The sequence below is a fragment of the Stigmatopora nigra genome, unplaced genomic scaffold (genome assembly GCF_051989575.1).
Source record: "Stigmatopora nigra isolate UIUO_SnigA unplaced genomic scaffold, RoL_Snig_1.1 HiC_scaffold_24, whole genome shotgun sequence".
Taxonomy (NCBI): Eukaryota; Metazoa; Chordata; class Actinopteri; order Syngnathiformes; family Syngnathidae; genus Stigmatopora; species Stigmatopora nigra.
The window spans coordinates 2,869,716-2,882,360 of record NW_027551603.1 but is presented as its reverse complement, the minus strand read 5'-3'; the positions used below and the strand labels follow the sequence as shown (position 1 = coordinate 2,882,360).

The 12,645-nt window shown below is 46.8% G+C and overlaps 35 pseudogenes; all 35 read left to right on the top strand.

Moving 5' to 3' along the window:
• Positions 1–1,736: 1,736 nt before the first annotated feature.
• Positions 1,737–1,865, top strand: LOC144183634 (5S ribosomal RNA; annotated as a pseudogene).
• Positions 1,866–1,921: 56 nt separating this feature from the next.
• LOC144185129 (5S ribosomal RNA) lies at positions 1,922–2,050 on the top strand (annotated as a pseudogene).
• Positions 2,051–2,106: 56 nt separating this feature from the next.
• On the top strand, positions 2,107–2,235 carry LOC144185356 (5S ribosomal RNA; annotated as a pseudogene).
• A 56-nt stretch (positions 2,236–2,291) lies between these two features.
• LOC144184181 (5S ribosomal RNA) lies at positions 2,292–2,420 on the top strand (annotated as a pseudogene).
• Positions 2,421–2,476: 56 nt separating this feature from the next.
• LOC144181855 (5S ribosomal RNA) lies at positions 2,477–2,595 on the top strand (annotated as a pseudogene).
• A 56-nt stretch (positions 2,596–2,651) lies between these two features.
• On the top strand, positions 2,652–2,769 carry LOC144186070 (5S ribosomal RNA; annotated as a pseudogene).
• A 56-nt stretch (positions 2,770–2,825) lies between these two features.
• On the top strand, positions 2,826–2,944 carry LOC144188929 (5S ribosomal RNA; annotated as a pseudogene).
• A 56-nt stretch (positions 2,945–3,000) lies between these two features.
• Positions 3,001–3,119, top strand: LOC144190658 (5S ribosomal RNA; annotated as a pseudogene).
• Positions 3,120–3,175: 56 nt separating this feature from the next.
• On the top strand, positions 3,176–3,294 carry LOC144183602 (5S ribosomal RNA; annotated as a pseudogene).
• A 231-nt stretch (positions 3,295–3,525) lies between these two features.
• Positions 3,526–3,654, top strand: LOC144183069 (5S ribosomal RNA; annotated as a pseudogene).
• Positions 3,655–3,710: 56 nt separating this feature from the next.
• LOC144184264 (5S ribosomal RNA) lies at positions 3,711–3,839 on the top strand (annotated as a pseudogene).
• Positions 3,840–3,895: 56 nt separating this feature from the next.
• On the top strand, positions 3,896–4,014 carry LOC144187833 (5S ribosomal RNA; annotated as a pseudogene).
• A 56-nt stretch (positions 4,015–4,070) lies between these two features.
• Positions 4,071–4,179, top strand: LOC144187095 (5S ribosomal RNA; annotated as a pseudogene).
• Positions 4,180–4,235: 56 nt separating this feature from the next.
• LOC144185666 (5S ribosomal RNA) lies at positions 4,236–4,354 on the top strand (annotated as a pseudogene).
• Positions 4,355–4,410: 56 nt separating this feature from the next.
• On the top strand, positions 4,411–4,529 carry LOC144188928 (5S ribosomal RNA; annotated as a pseudogene).
• A 56-nt stretch (positions 4,530–4,585) lies between these two features.
• LOC144183046 (5S ribosomal RNA) lies at positions 4,586–4,704 on the top strand (annotated as a pseudogene).
• Positions 4,705–4,760: 56 nt separating this feature from the next.
• Positions 4,761–4,879, top strand: LOC144187737 (5S ribosomal RNA; annotated as a pseudogene).
• Positions 4,880–4,935: 56 nt separating this feature from the next.
• LOC144183834 (5S ribosomal RNA) lies at positions 4,936–5,054 on the top strand (annotated as a pseudogene).
• A 56-nt stretch (positions 5,055–5,110) lies between these two features.
• LOC144190098 (5S ribosomal RNA) lies at positions 5,111–5,229 on the top strand (annotated as a pseudogene).
• A 56-nt stretch (positions 5,230–5,285) lies between these two features.
• LOC144186036 (5S ribosomal RNA) lies at positions 5,286–5,394 on the top strand (annotated as a pseudogene).
• Positions 5,395–5,450: 56 nt separating this feature from the next.
• LOC144187736 (5S ribosomal RNA) lies at positions 5,451–5,569 on the top strand (annotated as a pseudogene).
• Positions 5,570–5,625: 56 nt separating this feature from the next.
• On the top strand, positions 5,626–5,744 carry LOC144182858 (5S ribosomal RNA; annotated as a pseudogene).
• A 56-nt stretch (positions 5,745–5,800) lies between these two features.
• Positions 5,801–5,919, top strand: LOC144182861 (5S ribosomal RNA; annotated as a pseudogene).
• Positions 5,920–5,975: 56 nt separating this feature from the next.
• LOC144182692 (5S ribosomal RNA) lies at positions 5,976–6,104 on the top strand (annotated as a pseudogene).
• Positions 6,105–6,160: 56 nt separating this feature from the next.
• LOC144188085 (5S ribosomal RNA) lies at positions 6,161–6,279 on the top strand (annotated as a pseudogene).
• Positions 6,280–6,335: 56 nt separating this feature from the next.
• On the top strand, positions 6,336–6,454 carry LOC144189156 (5S ribosomal RNA; annotated as a pseudogene).
• A 56-nt stretch (positions 6,455–6,510) lies between these two features.
• Positions 6,511–6,629, top strand: LOC144188568 (5S ribosomal RNA; annotated as a pseudogene).
• A 56-nt stretch (positions 6,630–6,685) lies between these two features.
• On the top strand, positions 6,686–6,804 carry LOC144189345 (5S ribosomal RNA; annotated as a pseudogene).
• A 56-nt stretch (positions 6,805–6,860) lies between these two features.
• Positions 6,861–6,979, top strand: LOC144190204 (5S ribosomal RNA; annotated as a pseudogene).
• Positions 6,980–7,035: 56 nt separating this feature from the next.
• LOC144183774 (5S ribosomal RNA) lies at positions 7,036–7,154 on the top strand (annotated as a pseudogene).
• A 56-nt stretch (positions 7,155–7,210) lies between these two features.
• LOC144189061 (5S ribosomal RNA) lies at positions 7,211–7,329 on the top strand (annotated as a pseudogene).
• Positions 7,330–7,385: 56 nt separating this feature from the next.
• On the top strand, positions 7,386–7,504 carry LOC144188134 (5S ribosomal RNA; annotated as a pseudogene).
• A 56-nt stretch (positions 7,505–7,560) lies between these two features.
• LOC144189674 (5S ribosomal RNA) lies at positions 7,561–7,679 on the top strand (annotated as a pseudogene).
• Positions 7,680–7,735: 56 nt separating this feature from the next.
• LOC144182409 (5S ribosomal RNA) lies at positions 7,736–7,854 on the top strand (annotated as a pseudogene).
• A 56-nt stretch (positions 7,855–7,910) lies between these two features.
• LOC144187734 (5S ribosomal RNA) lies at positions 7,911–8,029 on the top strand (annotated as a pseudogene).
• Positions 8,030–12,645: the final 4,616 nt, after the last annotated feature.

Sequence of the window (12,645 nt, the reverse complement as noted above, 5' to 3'; positions counted from 1 at the left end):
CTGATACCACGTTCTGGCCTATGGTGGCGGGGTGGTAGATAAATTATACGACTCCTGCCGAAACGCGGCAGGACTAGGTACTTTGGTCTCACTGCTCTTACCGATGTCTGTTTTTCCATCCACAGTGGAGGAGATACAATTGGCGGCTCATAATTCGGCTGAAGGGTCGACCCTCCCGACATCGTCGAGAGGCATGGAGGGAAGGAGATCCAACATACATTGATGCGATTGGCATCCCCTGGGGCGTACCAGATGAGTATAAGCTGGCTAATCAGATCGCAGCAGGTTGGGAGTCTATCTTCCTTCTAATCACCCCAAACAAAAATGTGGATAGAATAAATTACTTACATTACAATGTACAAAACTTGGAAATTATACTGAACAGGGATTTGTGGCCATAAAGGAACAACTGGCAGCTACCAGTCTGATGGCGTTCCGGGGTCGCATAGCGGTGGATATGATCCTTGAAACGGGGCGTGTGTGCAATGTTTGTAAAACAATGTTGCACCTTCATACCGAACAACACGTCACCCAGTGGATCTCTCACCAGGGCCATTACTGGCCTGCAAACACTGAACCGCAATATGCAAGAGCACTCTGGAGTAGATACGTCCGCATTGTCAGATTGGTGGGATAAGACCTTTGGAAAATCTAAAGATTTGGCTACATCCTTCGTGGTTACTATAGGCACAATTACCGCTATCCTAACATTGTGTGGGTGATGTAGTATCCCCTGTTTGCGCTCCTTACTAAGCCGACTTATAACTACTGCAATTGCCCCTACAAATTCTAAAGTACATGAGTTGTATCTTATGGGACGGTTTGGGGAAAGCAGTGAGGTCCAGGAGTACGGTAAATCCGAGGACCAATTGGACGAATATAATTATGTTTTTTCTCTTTCAGACCAGCCATGGGAGTAAGGAGTAGGCGGGAAAAATCACAGTCACCCGACATTACCATTTAGTGATTACTAAGAAATGACTAATAACATACATATTATAAAAACGGGGGAATGTTGGGTTTGTTCTGTTTTACTATTATAATAGTTATATTAATTCATTTCTTTATTAAATCATTCTCTTTCTTTTCTCTGTATTAATTCATTACTTTGTTAAATCATTCTCTTTCTGTTTTTCAAAAGTGTTGAGGTCACACCAAGTCATCTTTAACCTGGACAGCCTGTTCCAGGATGGTTATACAAACAATCCACCCAATCTGGGTCCTTGAGATTTGGTGGGCCCTTGGTGACGAGGACAGGGCTATTCGGACAATAACAAGAATATTGTGATCGTTATGTAACCGTACACTTCGGGTTTTTCTGTATGTAACGATTATATGATTATGATTATATTATATGATTCTTAGGTCAAGGAGGTTGTATAATTACTCTAATCTACATGTAGTTAGGTCTAGTCCCTGTTTTTGTTATTAGTAAAATACTTTGATTGTTATTGTAGTCCCAGATGTTGTTTTTACTCATACGTGATGGAATGATCAACAACTCTGTAACTTGTGACCATAAGAATGGGACGAAAACGTCTATTCGAGGAGACGTTCGGAAGTTGTAAGGTGACACTTGCTGTAACGCTCCCCTCCGGAGGCTTTTATCTGTTGTATCCATTTCTATTTAATTAAATGTCAATAATTGAATAAGATGTCTTCCTGCAGTTATTGATAATTACGGACGAAGGTAATTATTAAAGAACCTGACAGTGTTCATCTGCAAGAGCAGTACCGCTCACGGCCATACCACCCTGATAAGGCCCGATCTCGCCCGATCTCGTCCGACCTCGGCAGCCAAGCATGGTTCGGCCTGGTTAGTACCTGATTGGGAGACCGCTTGGGAATACCAGGTGCTGTGAGCATCATACCCCGCATTTTTTTCGACATTTCATGGGTGTCCATCTGCAAGAGCAGTACCGCTCACTGCCATACCACCCTGAAAAGGCCCGATCTCGCCCGATCTCGTCCGAACTCGGCAGCCAAGCATGGTTCGGCCTGGTTAGTACCTGATTGGGAGACCGCTTGAGAATACCAGGTGCTGTGAGCATCATACCCCGCATCTTTTTCGACATTTCATGGGTGTCCATCTGCAAGAGCAGTACCGCTCACGGCCATACCGCCCTGATAAGGCCCGATCTCGCCCGATCTCGTCCGATCTCGGCAGCCAAGCATGGTTCGGCCTGGTTAATACCTGATTGGGAGACCGCTTGGGAATACCAGGTGCTGTGAGCATCATACCCCGCATCTTTTTCGACATTTCATGGGTGTCCATCTGCAAGAGCAGTACCGCTCACGGCCATACCACCCTGAAAAGGCCCAATCTCGCCCGATCTCGTCCGATCTCGGCAGCCAAGCAGGGTTCAGCCTGTTTAGTACCTGATTGGGAGACCGCTTGGGAATACCAGGTGCTGTGAGCATCTTGCCCCGCATCTTTTTCGACATTTCATGGGTGTCCATCTGCACGAGCAGTACCGCTCACGGCCATACCACCCTGAAAAGGCCCGATCTCGCCCGATCTAGGAAGCCAAGCATGGTTTGGCCTGGTTAGTACCTGATTGGGAGACCGCTTGGGAATACCAGGTGCTGTGAGCATCATACCCCGCATTTTTTTCGACATTTCATGGGTGTCTATCTGAAAGTGCAGTACCGCCCACGGCCATACCACCCTGAAAAGGCCCGATCTCGTCCGATCTCGGAAGCCAAGCATGGTTCGGCCTGTTTAGTACCTGATTGAAGACCGCTTGGGAATACCAGGTGCTGTGAGCATCATACCCCGCATCTTTTTCGACATTTCATGGGTGTCCATCTGCTGGTGCCATACCGCTCACGGCCATACCACCCTGAAAAGGCCCGATCTCGTCCGATCTCGGCAGCCAAGCATGGTTCGGCCTGTTTAGTACCTGATTGGGAGACCGCTTGGGAATACCAGGTGCTGTGAGCATCATACCCCGCATCTTTTTCGACATTTCATGGGTGTCTATCTGAAAGTGCAGTACCGCCCACGGCCATACCACCCTGAAAAGGCCCGATCTCGTCCGATCTCGGAAGCCAAGCATGGTTCGGCCTGTTTAGTACCTGTTTGGGAGACCGCTTGGGAATACCAGGTGCTGTGAGCATCATACCCCGCATCTTTTTCGACATTTCATGGGTGTCCATCTGCAAGAGCAGTACCGCCCAAGGCCATACCACCCTGAAAAGGCCCGATCTCGTCCGAACTCGGAAGCCAAGCATGGTTCGGCCTGGTTAGTATCTGTTTGGGAGACCGCTTGGGAATACCAGGTGCTGTGAGCATCATACCCCGCATCTTTTTCGACATTTCATGGGTGTCCATCTGCAAGAGCAGTACCGCTCACGGCCTTACCACCCTGAAAAGGCCCGATCTTGTCCGATTTTGGCAGCCAAACATGGTCCGGCCTGGTTCGTACCTGATTGGGAGACCGCTTGGGAATACCAGGTGCTGCGAGCATCATACCCCGCATCTTTTTCGACATTTCATGGGTGTCCATCTGCAAGAGCAGTACCGCTCACGGCCATACCACCCTGATAAGGCCCGATCTCGTCCGATCTCGTCCGATCTCGGCAGCCAAGCATGGTTTGGCCTGGTTAGTACCTGATTGGGAGACCACTTGGGAATACCAGGTGCTGTGAGCATCATACCCCGCATCTTTTTCCACATTTCATGGGTGTCCATCTGCTAGTGCAGTACCGCTCACGGCCATACCACCCTGATAAGGCCCGATCTCGTCCGATTTCGTCCGATCTCGGCAGCCAAGCATGGTTCGGCCTGGTTAGTACCTGATTGGGAGACCGCTTGGGAATACCAGGTGCTGTGAGCATCATACCCCGCATCTTTTTCGACATTTCATGGGTGTCCATCTGCAAGAGCAGTACCGCTCACGGCCATACCACCCTGAAAAGGCCTGATCTCGTCCGATCTCGGAAGCCAAGCATGGTTCGGCCTGGTTAGTACCTGATTGGGAGACCGCTTGGGAATACCAGGTGCTGTGAGCATCATACCCCGCATCTTTACCGACATTTCATGGGTGTCCATCTGCTAGTGCAGTACCGCTCACGGCCATACCACCCTGAAAAGGCCCGATCTCGGCAGCCAAGCATGGTTCGGCCTGTTTAGTACCTGATTGGGAGACCGCTTGGGAATACCAGGTGCTGTGAGCATCATACCCCGCATCTTTTTCGACATTTCATGGGTGTCCATCTGCAAGAGCAGTACCGCTCATGGCCATACCACCCTGAAAAGGCCCGATCTCGTCCGATCTCGGAAGCCAAGCATGGTTCGGCCTGGTTAGTACCTGATTGGGAGACCGCTTGGGAATACCAGGTGCTGTGAGCATCATACCCCGCATCTTTATCGACATTTCATGGGTGTCCATCTGCTAGTGCAGTACCGCTCACGGCCATACCACCCTGAAAAGGCCCGATCTCGTCCGATCTCGGCAGCCAAGCATGGTTCGGCCTGTTTAGTACCTGATTGGGAGACCGCTTGGGAATACCAGGTGCTGTGAGCATCATACCCCGCATCTTTTTCGACATTTCATGGGTGTCCATCTGCAAGTGCAGTACCGCTCACGGCCATACCACCCTGAAAAGGCCCGATCTCGCCCGATCTCGGCAGCCAAGCATGGTTCGGCCTGTTTAGTACCTGATTGGGAGACCGCTTCGGAATACCAGGTGCTGTGAGCATCATACCCCGCATCTTTTTCGACATTTCATGGGTGTCCATCTGCTAGTGCAGTACCGCTCACGGCCATACCACCCTGAAAAGGCCCGATCTCGTCCGATCTCGGAAGCCAAGCATGGTTCGGCCTGTTTAGTACCTGATTGGGAGACCGCTTGGGAATACCAGGTGCTGTGAGCATCATACCCCGCATCTTTTTCGACATTTCATGGGTGTCCATCTGCAAGTGCAGTACCGCACATGGCCATACCACCCTGAAAAGGCCCAATCTCGTCCGATCTTGGAAGCCAAGCATGGTTCGGCCTGTTTGGTACCTGATTGGGAGACCGCTTGGGAATACCAGGTGCTGTGAGCATCATACCCCGCATCTTTCTCGACATTTCATGGGTGTCCATCTGCAAGAGCAGTACCGCTCACGGCCATACCACCCTGAAAAGGCGCGATCTCGTCCGATCTCGGAAGCCAAGCATGGTTCGGCCTGTTTAGTACCTGATTGGGAGACCGCTTGGGAATACCAGGTGCTGTGAGCATCATACCCCGCATCTTTTTCGACATTTCATGGGTGTCCATCTGCAATAGCAGTACCGCTCACGGCCATACCACCCTGAAAAGGCCCGATCTCGGAAGCCAAGCATGGTTCGGCCTGGTTAGTACCTGATTGGGAGACCGCTTGGGAATACCAGGTGCTGTGAGCATCATACCCCGCATCTTTTTCGACATTTCATGGGTGTCCATCTGCTAGTGCAGTACCGCTCACGGCCATACCACCCTGAAAAGGCCCGATCTCGTCCGATCTCGGAAGCCAAGCATGGTTCGGCCTGTTTAGTACCTGATTGGGAGACCGCTTGGGAATACCAGGTGCTGTGAGCATCATACCCCGCATCTTTTTCGACATTTCATGGGTGTCCATCTGCATGAGCAGTACCGCTCACGGCCATACCACCCTGAAAAGGTCCGATCTCGTCCGATCTCGGAAGCCAAGCATGGTTCGGCCTGTTTAGTACCTGATTGGGAGACCGCTTGGGAATACCAGGTCCTGTGAGCATCATACCCCGCATCTTTTTCGACATTTCATGGGTGTCCATCTGCTAGTGCAGTACCGCTCACGGCCATACTACCCTGAAAAGGCCCGATCTCGTCCGATCTCGGCAGCCAAGCATGGTTCGGCCTGGTTAGTACCTGATTGGGAGACCGCTTGGGAATACCAGGTGCTGTGAGCATCATACCCCGCATCTTTTTCGACATTTCATTGGTGTCCATCTGCAAGAGCAGTAGCGCTCACGGCCATACCACCCTGATAAGGCCCGATCTCGCCCGATCTCGTCCGATCTCGGCAGCCAAGCATGGTTCGGCCTGGTTAGTACCTGATTGGGAGACCGCTTGGGAATACCAGGTGCTGTGAGCATCATACCCCGCATCTTTTTCGACATTTCATGGGTGTCCATCTGCAAGCAGAGTACCGCTCACGGCCATACCACCCTGATAAGGCCCGATCTCGTCCGATCTCGGCAGCCAAGCATGGTTCGGCCTGGTTAGTACCTGATTGGGAGACCGCTTGGGAATACCAGGTGCTGTGAGCATCATACCCCGCATCTTTTTCGACATTTCATGGGTGTCCATCTGCTAGTGCAGTACCGCTCACGGCCATACCACCCTGAAAAGGCCCGATTTCGTCCGATCTTGGAAGCCAAGCATGGTTCGGCCTGGTTAGTACCTGGTTGGGAGACCGCTTGGGAATACCAGGTGCTGTGAGCATCATACCCCGCATCTTTTTCGACATTTCATGGGTGTCCATCTGCTAGTGCAGTACCGCTCACGGCCATACCACCCTGAAAAGGACCGATCTCGTCCGATCTCGGAAGCCAAGCAAGGTTCGGCCTGGTTAGTACCTGATTGGGAGACCGCTTGGGAATACCAGGTGCTGTGAGCATCATACCCCGTATCTTTTTCGACATTTCATGGGTGTCCATCTGCAAGAGAAGTACCGCTCACGGCCATACCACCCTGAAAAGGCCTGATCTCGTCCGATCTCGGAAGCCAAGCATGGTTTGGCCTGGTTAGTACCTGATTGGGAGACTGCTTGGGAATACCAGGTGCTGTGAGCATCATACCCCGCATCTTTTTCGACATTTCATGGGTGTCCATCTGCAAGAGCAGTACCGCTCACGGCCATACCACCCTGAAAAGGCCCGATCTCGTCCGATCTAGGAAGCCAAGCATGGTTCGGCCTGGTTAGTACCTGATTGGGAGACCGCTTGGGAATACCAGGTGCTGTGAGCATCATACCCCGCATCTTTTTCGACATTTCATGGGTGTCCATCTGCTAGTGCAGTACCGCTCACGGCCATACCACCCTGAAAAGGCCCGATCTCGCCCGATCTCGGAAGCCAAGCATGGTTCGGCCTGTTTAGTACCTGATTGGGAGACCGCTTGGGAATACCAGGGGCTGTGTGCATCATACCCCGCATCTTTTTCGACATTTCATGGGTGTCCATCTGCTAGTGCAGTACCGCTCACGGCCATACCACCCTGAAAAGGCCCGATCTCGTCCGATCTCGGAAGCCAAGCAAGGTTCGGCCTGGTTAGTACCTGATTGGGAGACCGCTTGGGAATACCAGGTGCTGTGAGCATCATACCCCGCATCTTTTTCGACATTTCATGGGTGTCCATCTGCAAGAGAAGTACCGCTCACGGCCATACCACCCTGAAAAGGCCCGATCTCGTCCGATCTCGGAAGCCAAGCATGGTTTGGCCTGGTTAGTACCTGATTGGGAGACCACTTGGGAATACCAGGTGCTGTGAGCATCATACCCCGCATCTTTTTCGACATTTCATGGGTGTCCATCTGCAAGAGCAGTACCGCTCACGGCCATACCACCCTGAAAAGGCCCGATCTCGTCCGATCTAGGAAGCCAAGCATGGTTTGGCCTGGTTAGTACCTGATTGGGAGACCGCTTGGGAATACCAGGTGCTGTGAGCATCATACCCCGCATCTTTTTCGACATTTCATGGGTGTCCATCTGCTAGTGCAGTACCGCTCACGGCCATACCACCCTGAAAAGGCCCGATCACGCCCGATCTCGGAAGCCAAGCATGGTTCGGCCTGTTTAGTACCTGATTGGGAGACCGCTTGGGAATACCAGGTGCTGTGTGCATCATACCCCGCATCTTTTTCGACATTTCATGGGTGTCCATCTGCTAGTGCAGTACCGCTCACGGCCATACCACCCTGAAAAGGCCCGATCTCGTCCGATCTCGGAAGCCAAGCATGGTTCGGCCTGTTTAGTACCTGATTGGGAGACCGCTTGGGAATACCAGGTGCTGTGAGCATCATACCCCGCATCTTTTTCGACATTTCATGGGTGTCTGTTGGGTTTGTTCTGTTTTACTATTATAATAGTTATATTAATTCATTTCTTTATTAAATCATTCTCTTTCTTTTCTCTGTATTAATTCATTACTTTGTTAAATCATTCTCTTTCTGTTTTTCAAAAGTGTTGAGGTCACACCAAGTCATCTTTAACCTGGACAGCCTGTTCCAGGATGGTTATACAAACAATCCACCCAATCTGGGTCCTTGAGATTTGGTGGGCCCTTGGTGACGAGGACAGGGCTATTCGGACAATAACAAGAATATTGTTATCGTTATGTAACCGTACACTTCGGGTTTTTCTGTATGTAACGATTATATGATTATGATTATATTATATGATTCTTAGGTCAAGGAGGTTGTATAATTACTCTAATCTACATGTTGTTAGGTCTAGTCCCTGTTTTTGTTATTAGTAAAATACTTTGATTGTTATTGTAGTCCCAGATGTTGTTTTTACTCATACGTGATGGAATGATCAACAACTCTGTAACTTGTGACCATAAGAATGGGACGAAAACGTCTATTCGAGGAGACGTTCGGAAGTTGTAAGGTGACACTTGCTGTAACGCTCCCCTCCGGAGGCTTTTATCTGTTGTATCCATTTCTATTTAATTAAATGTCAATAATTGAATAAGATGTCTTCCTGCAGTTATTGATAATTACGGACGAAGGTAATTATTAATGAACCTGACATTTTGGTCCTTCTGAGCCATGGAGGTCAATATACCGGAGCGAGAACCCAGGCGCTGCTGTTCGACATCTGGTAAGTGACCGTGCGCACGGCGTCTTCAAAACCCTTGGTGGGCCGGAGTTTTTCGACGGGGGCGCCTGGATTCTCGGCGGTTGAAGACTTTTCCTGCTGGAGGGAGACATCTGATGGATCTCGGGTAAGTCCACATTAATGTCTGCATGTTGTGACGGTGTTTCCAAATGCGTTAAAGGGACATTGTATGTGAGGTCCATTGTGGGCTGGTTTCGCGTCCTGGGTGACGGCGACAAAACCCTGTGTTTATACTAGTCAATGGCAGGTACGGTGGGGCACTTTGCTGGAAAGTGTCCTGTGTCTCAGGGGTAGGCACGAATGTATTGTACTGGAGGTACAATGGTGGGGCTGGGAAGTGTCCTGTGTCTAAAGGGTAGGCACGAATATGTTGTAAATGTTGTATGGTGTTTGTGTGGTTTCTGCAGTAAAATTAAGATAAGCCTAGGAAATACAGTCGAAGGAGTGATAATAATAAAAATAGAGTGATAATAATAAAAATAGATATAATAAAGTTAACTGTGTGAGGCACACGAACTCACTACAAAAAAGTAAAATATGGGAAACACGTGTTGTAAGGCGGGTTTGGATGACGATCCAAAAAATACGTCTAACTTGTAAGGATTGGAAAAAATTGGTAAGACAAAGCGCTTTAAAAATATTACACAGCTATATTTATGGATAAATAAATATGGGTTTGCTGGCCAGCTTAAAATGCATAAAATGCAGGATAATATATACACTAATGGAGGTAATATACATATATAAATAATATGTGAGTGGATAAAAGTGTAACAGCTTGTTCCACAGACACTAATGGAGGTAATATACGTATATAAATAATATGTGAGTGGATAAAAGTGTAACAGCTTGTTCCACAGACACTAATGGCGAAATAAGGCCGGGGAGAAGTTAAAAAATACTATTTTGGGAAAATAGTGGGGGCTCCCTCGGATAACGGGGATATATTTAAGACCGTGGCGGCGGGAAAGTACTGTTTGGTAAGGAAAAAATAGCGGGGCCTCCTCGGCTGACGGGGAAAATATTTACCGAGATAGGTGACGGGCGCGTAGGAAGTTTAACAAAAATAAAGGGAGCTAGAAAATTAATGGGGACACTGGTATTTGATTTGGTTAATCCGGGTATGACGTTTTGTGATTACAATAAATTGGGTTTTTTTGTGATGCTTGGGCTTGTATAACAACAATTAGAATGGTTATTTCCAAGTGCTGGTGGTGCTTTGTTAATATAACCTATATGTACTGTCAATTTACAGCAATGTGATGGCTTATTGCAGCTTGGTTTTTGATCCCGTCCGCTAACGGGAAGATGGTGTTTAAAAAGACAAAAGAATATATACAAAATGATCATTTAAATGTTTAGCAGGGAATGTCACCTGTGTTTTTATTATGCTCTAGACTTGCAAAAAAATGTGTCGACTGCGGGGGAAGCGTTTCTGGTGCAGCGGCTGCTGATTAGATGGGAGTGAAACATGTGGGCCGCGGGGCAGACGATTTAACTGTGTTGGGCTTTCGGGAGCGTTCGGACCGTGTAAACGACTAAAATTTTGTGATCCTTTCCGTGAAGACATTATAATAATAATAATTGGCCTTGGGGGTGCTGAAGCAAACTTGAGGGCAGAAAATGGGTTTTTGCCATATTGTTGTGCTTGCAGCATACATATTCTGGATATATGGGGTCTTGGAAAAATATTGTGATGTAGTTGAATATCGGAAGAGGGGTTAATTTGACGTTTTAATGGTTGTCTTCTCTAAAAAGCGTTGTATTTGGGCACAGGGAAAAAGCTGGTTTGTAAACATAAGATAACAATGCTGTTTTCGCAGCAAGAGTGGAGGTCATAGTTAACGGCTAATTGCGTTTTCTGTTTGGACTTTTCAGAATAAGAACAATACATGGGCTGCAAGAAATGCAAGGTTATGCGAATGCTTTCGCATTGATATTTTGGGTTTTAAAATGAAATGTATTAAGAGGATAGAAAATCTGTTCAGTAAAAGGTTGATTTGGTAAAAAGCTTTGGATTTGGGAAATAGACCAAAATAGTCATTTTTGAGCAATTGTGGATTTCAAAGGGCTCTTAGTAAAAGGAAACTAGCTTTTGGAGGATAAAATAATATTAATACTATTTCAGAATTTTTTGATTGTTCAAAATACTTTAATCCAGGAGGTTGGCCAGGATGACAAAATTTACAATATTATGGTATATTGGTGACGATAAGGTTTTTAAAACATTAAAGTTGTAATTAGGAATTGTCTAACAAAAGGTTGATTTCTCTAATTTAATTGTTGAAGATTTTTGTTTTGGTAACAGGCTATGGGAAAAGACTTTTGTCTTAAGTAAACATCATATGAGGTGATTTACAAAGTATATAGTAGGTATTGAATTATTTGGCTGTTAACGACATCAGATGGGAAATTTACAATAAAATAGTGGCATGATAAAATTCATGGCATTCATCCAAATAATTAGGTGAATTGTAAATAAAATAATTGGTTTAGGATGAGCATATTTTCCCTAAGAATGGAGTAACATGGAATGTTTTTCAAAGTGCACTTGAAAGAACATTGTCTGTTGTCCTGGCGGGAGGAAATATGCTTTGTCACAGGTCATATTGATGACTTTAAGGATATTACAGATTGGATAAGCATTGGTCAATTGATACAACCAAATAACGTTGCTTTTTACTGCTTTAAGGGCATGCAAATTGGTGAGAACTTTAGAAATTCATATCATTGCAACGATGGGGTTAATACGCCTGAATGTTACAGTGATAACGAGGGGCAATAACAAGCTTAGATAAGGGAGGGAAAGGAGAAATTCTCCAAATTCCAGAATCTGGCTTAGAAACAGGTTATGTTAGTCGTTTTGGGTTTTTGACAGGATCTGGTGGTACATGAATTCTGGGAAATTTTGGGAAATTGGGGACCCCATATCTAAAACAAGTTTGAGACAAATGTGTAAATAGGCTCTATTTGGCGCTGGATGCACAAATTCTAGAGGGGCCTTTCATGTTTGGAAACAAGTGACGCTTTAGGTAGATGGGTTGTCTATGAACAAAATGGGATGGGGGAAATTCGCTTACAAATTCGGCGTGTTATCTTGGTTCATAGAATTTGGAGTCAAGGCGACGTAATAAAGGCCATAGGCGTCATGTTGTATAAAATAGGCGTGGATGAATTAGTTTTACAAATGGGGGAGATTATCTTATCACCTGAAACAAGTAGAAACAAAATTGGATGGCCGCATTAAAAGGTGATTGGCATGCTATTAGAGGAAATTGGGATTTTCCAAAAAACCTGATAGGGGGCCATTAGGTCATGGCGGCTGTGAAAAATAAAAACCTTAGATGTGAAACTATTGCCACCTCAATTCGGGGAACAAACAGGTAAACTGATAGCATTAAAAAGGATATAACTTTGTGTGAAACTTGAAGGTAATTTTTTACAAACGGTTAAAATGCTAGAGTGGGGGTGTGTATATTAAAGGATCTACTCATGAATGCGGGGTGGATCCAGACCTTCCGGAATGTGGGGTATTCATGGCGTCCTCAAGAATTTGTGGATTTTCTCCGGGTACTCCAGTTTACTCCCACAAAATGAAATTATGGATGCTAGACTGGTTGAACACACTAAATTCTTCTTTTTATGAGTGTGAGCGTGAATGATAGTTTGTCTTTTTGTGTTTTTTGATTGGCAGACCACCGAGACATAATCTATCAATAAAAGATCAATAAAGAAAATAATTTGGGCTTGAGTCAAGGGAAGACCTATGTCTCGACAAGGGAGAGGTGGCCT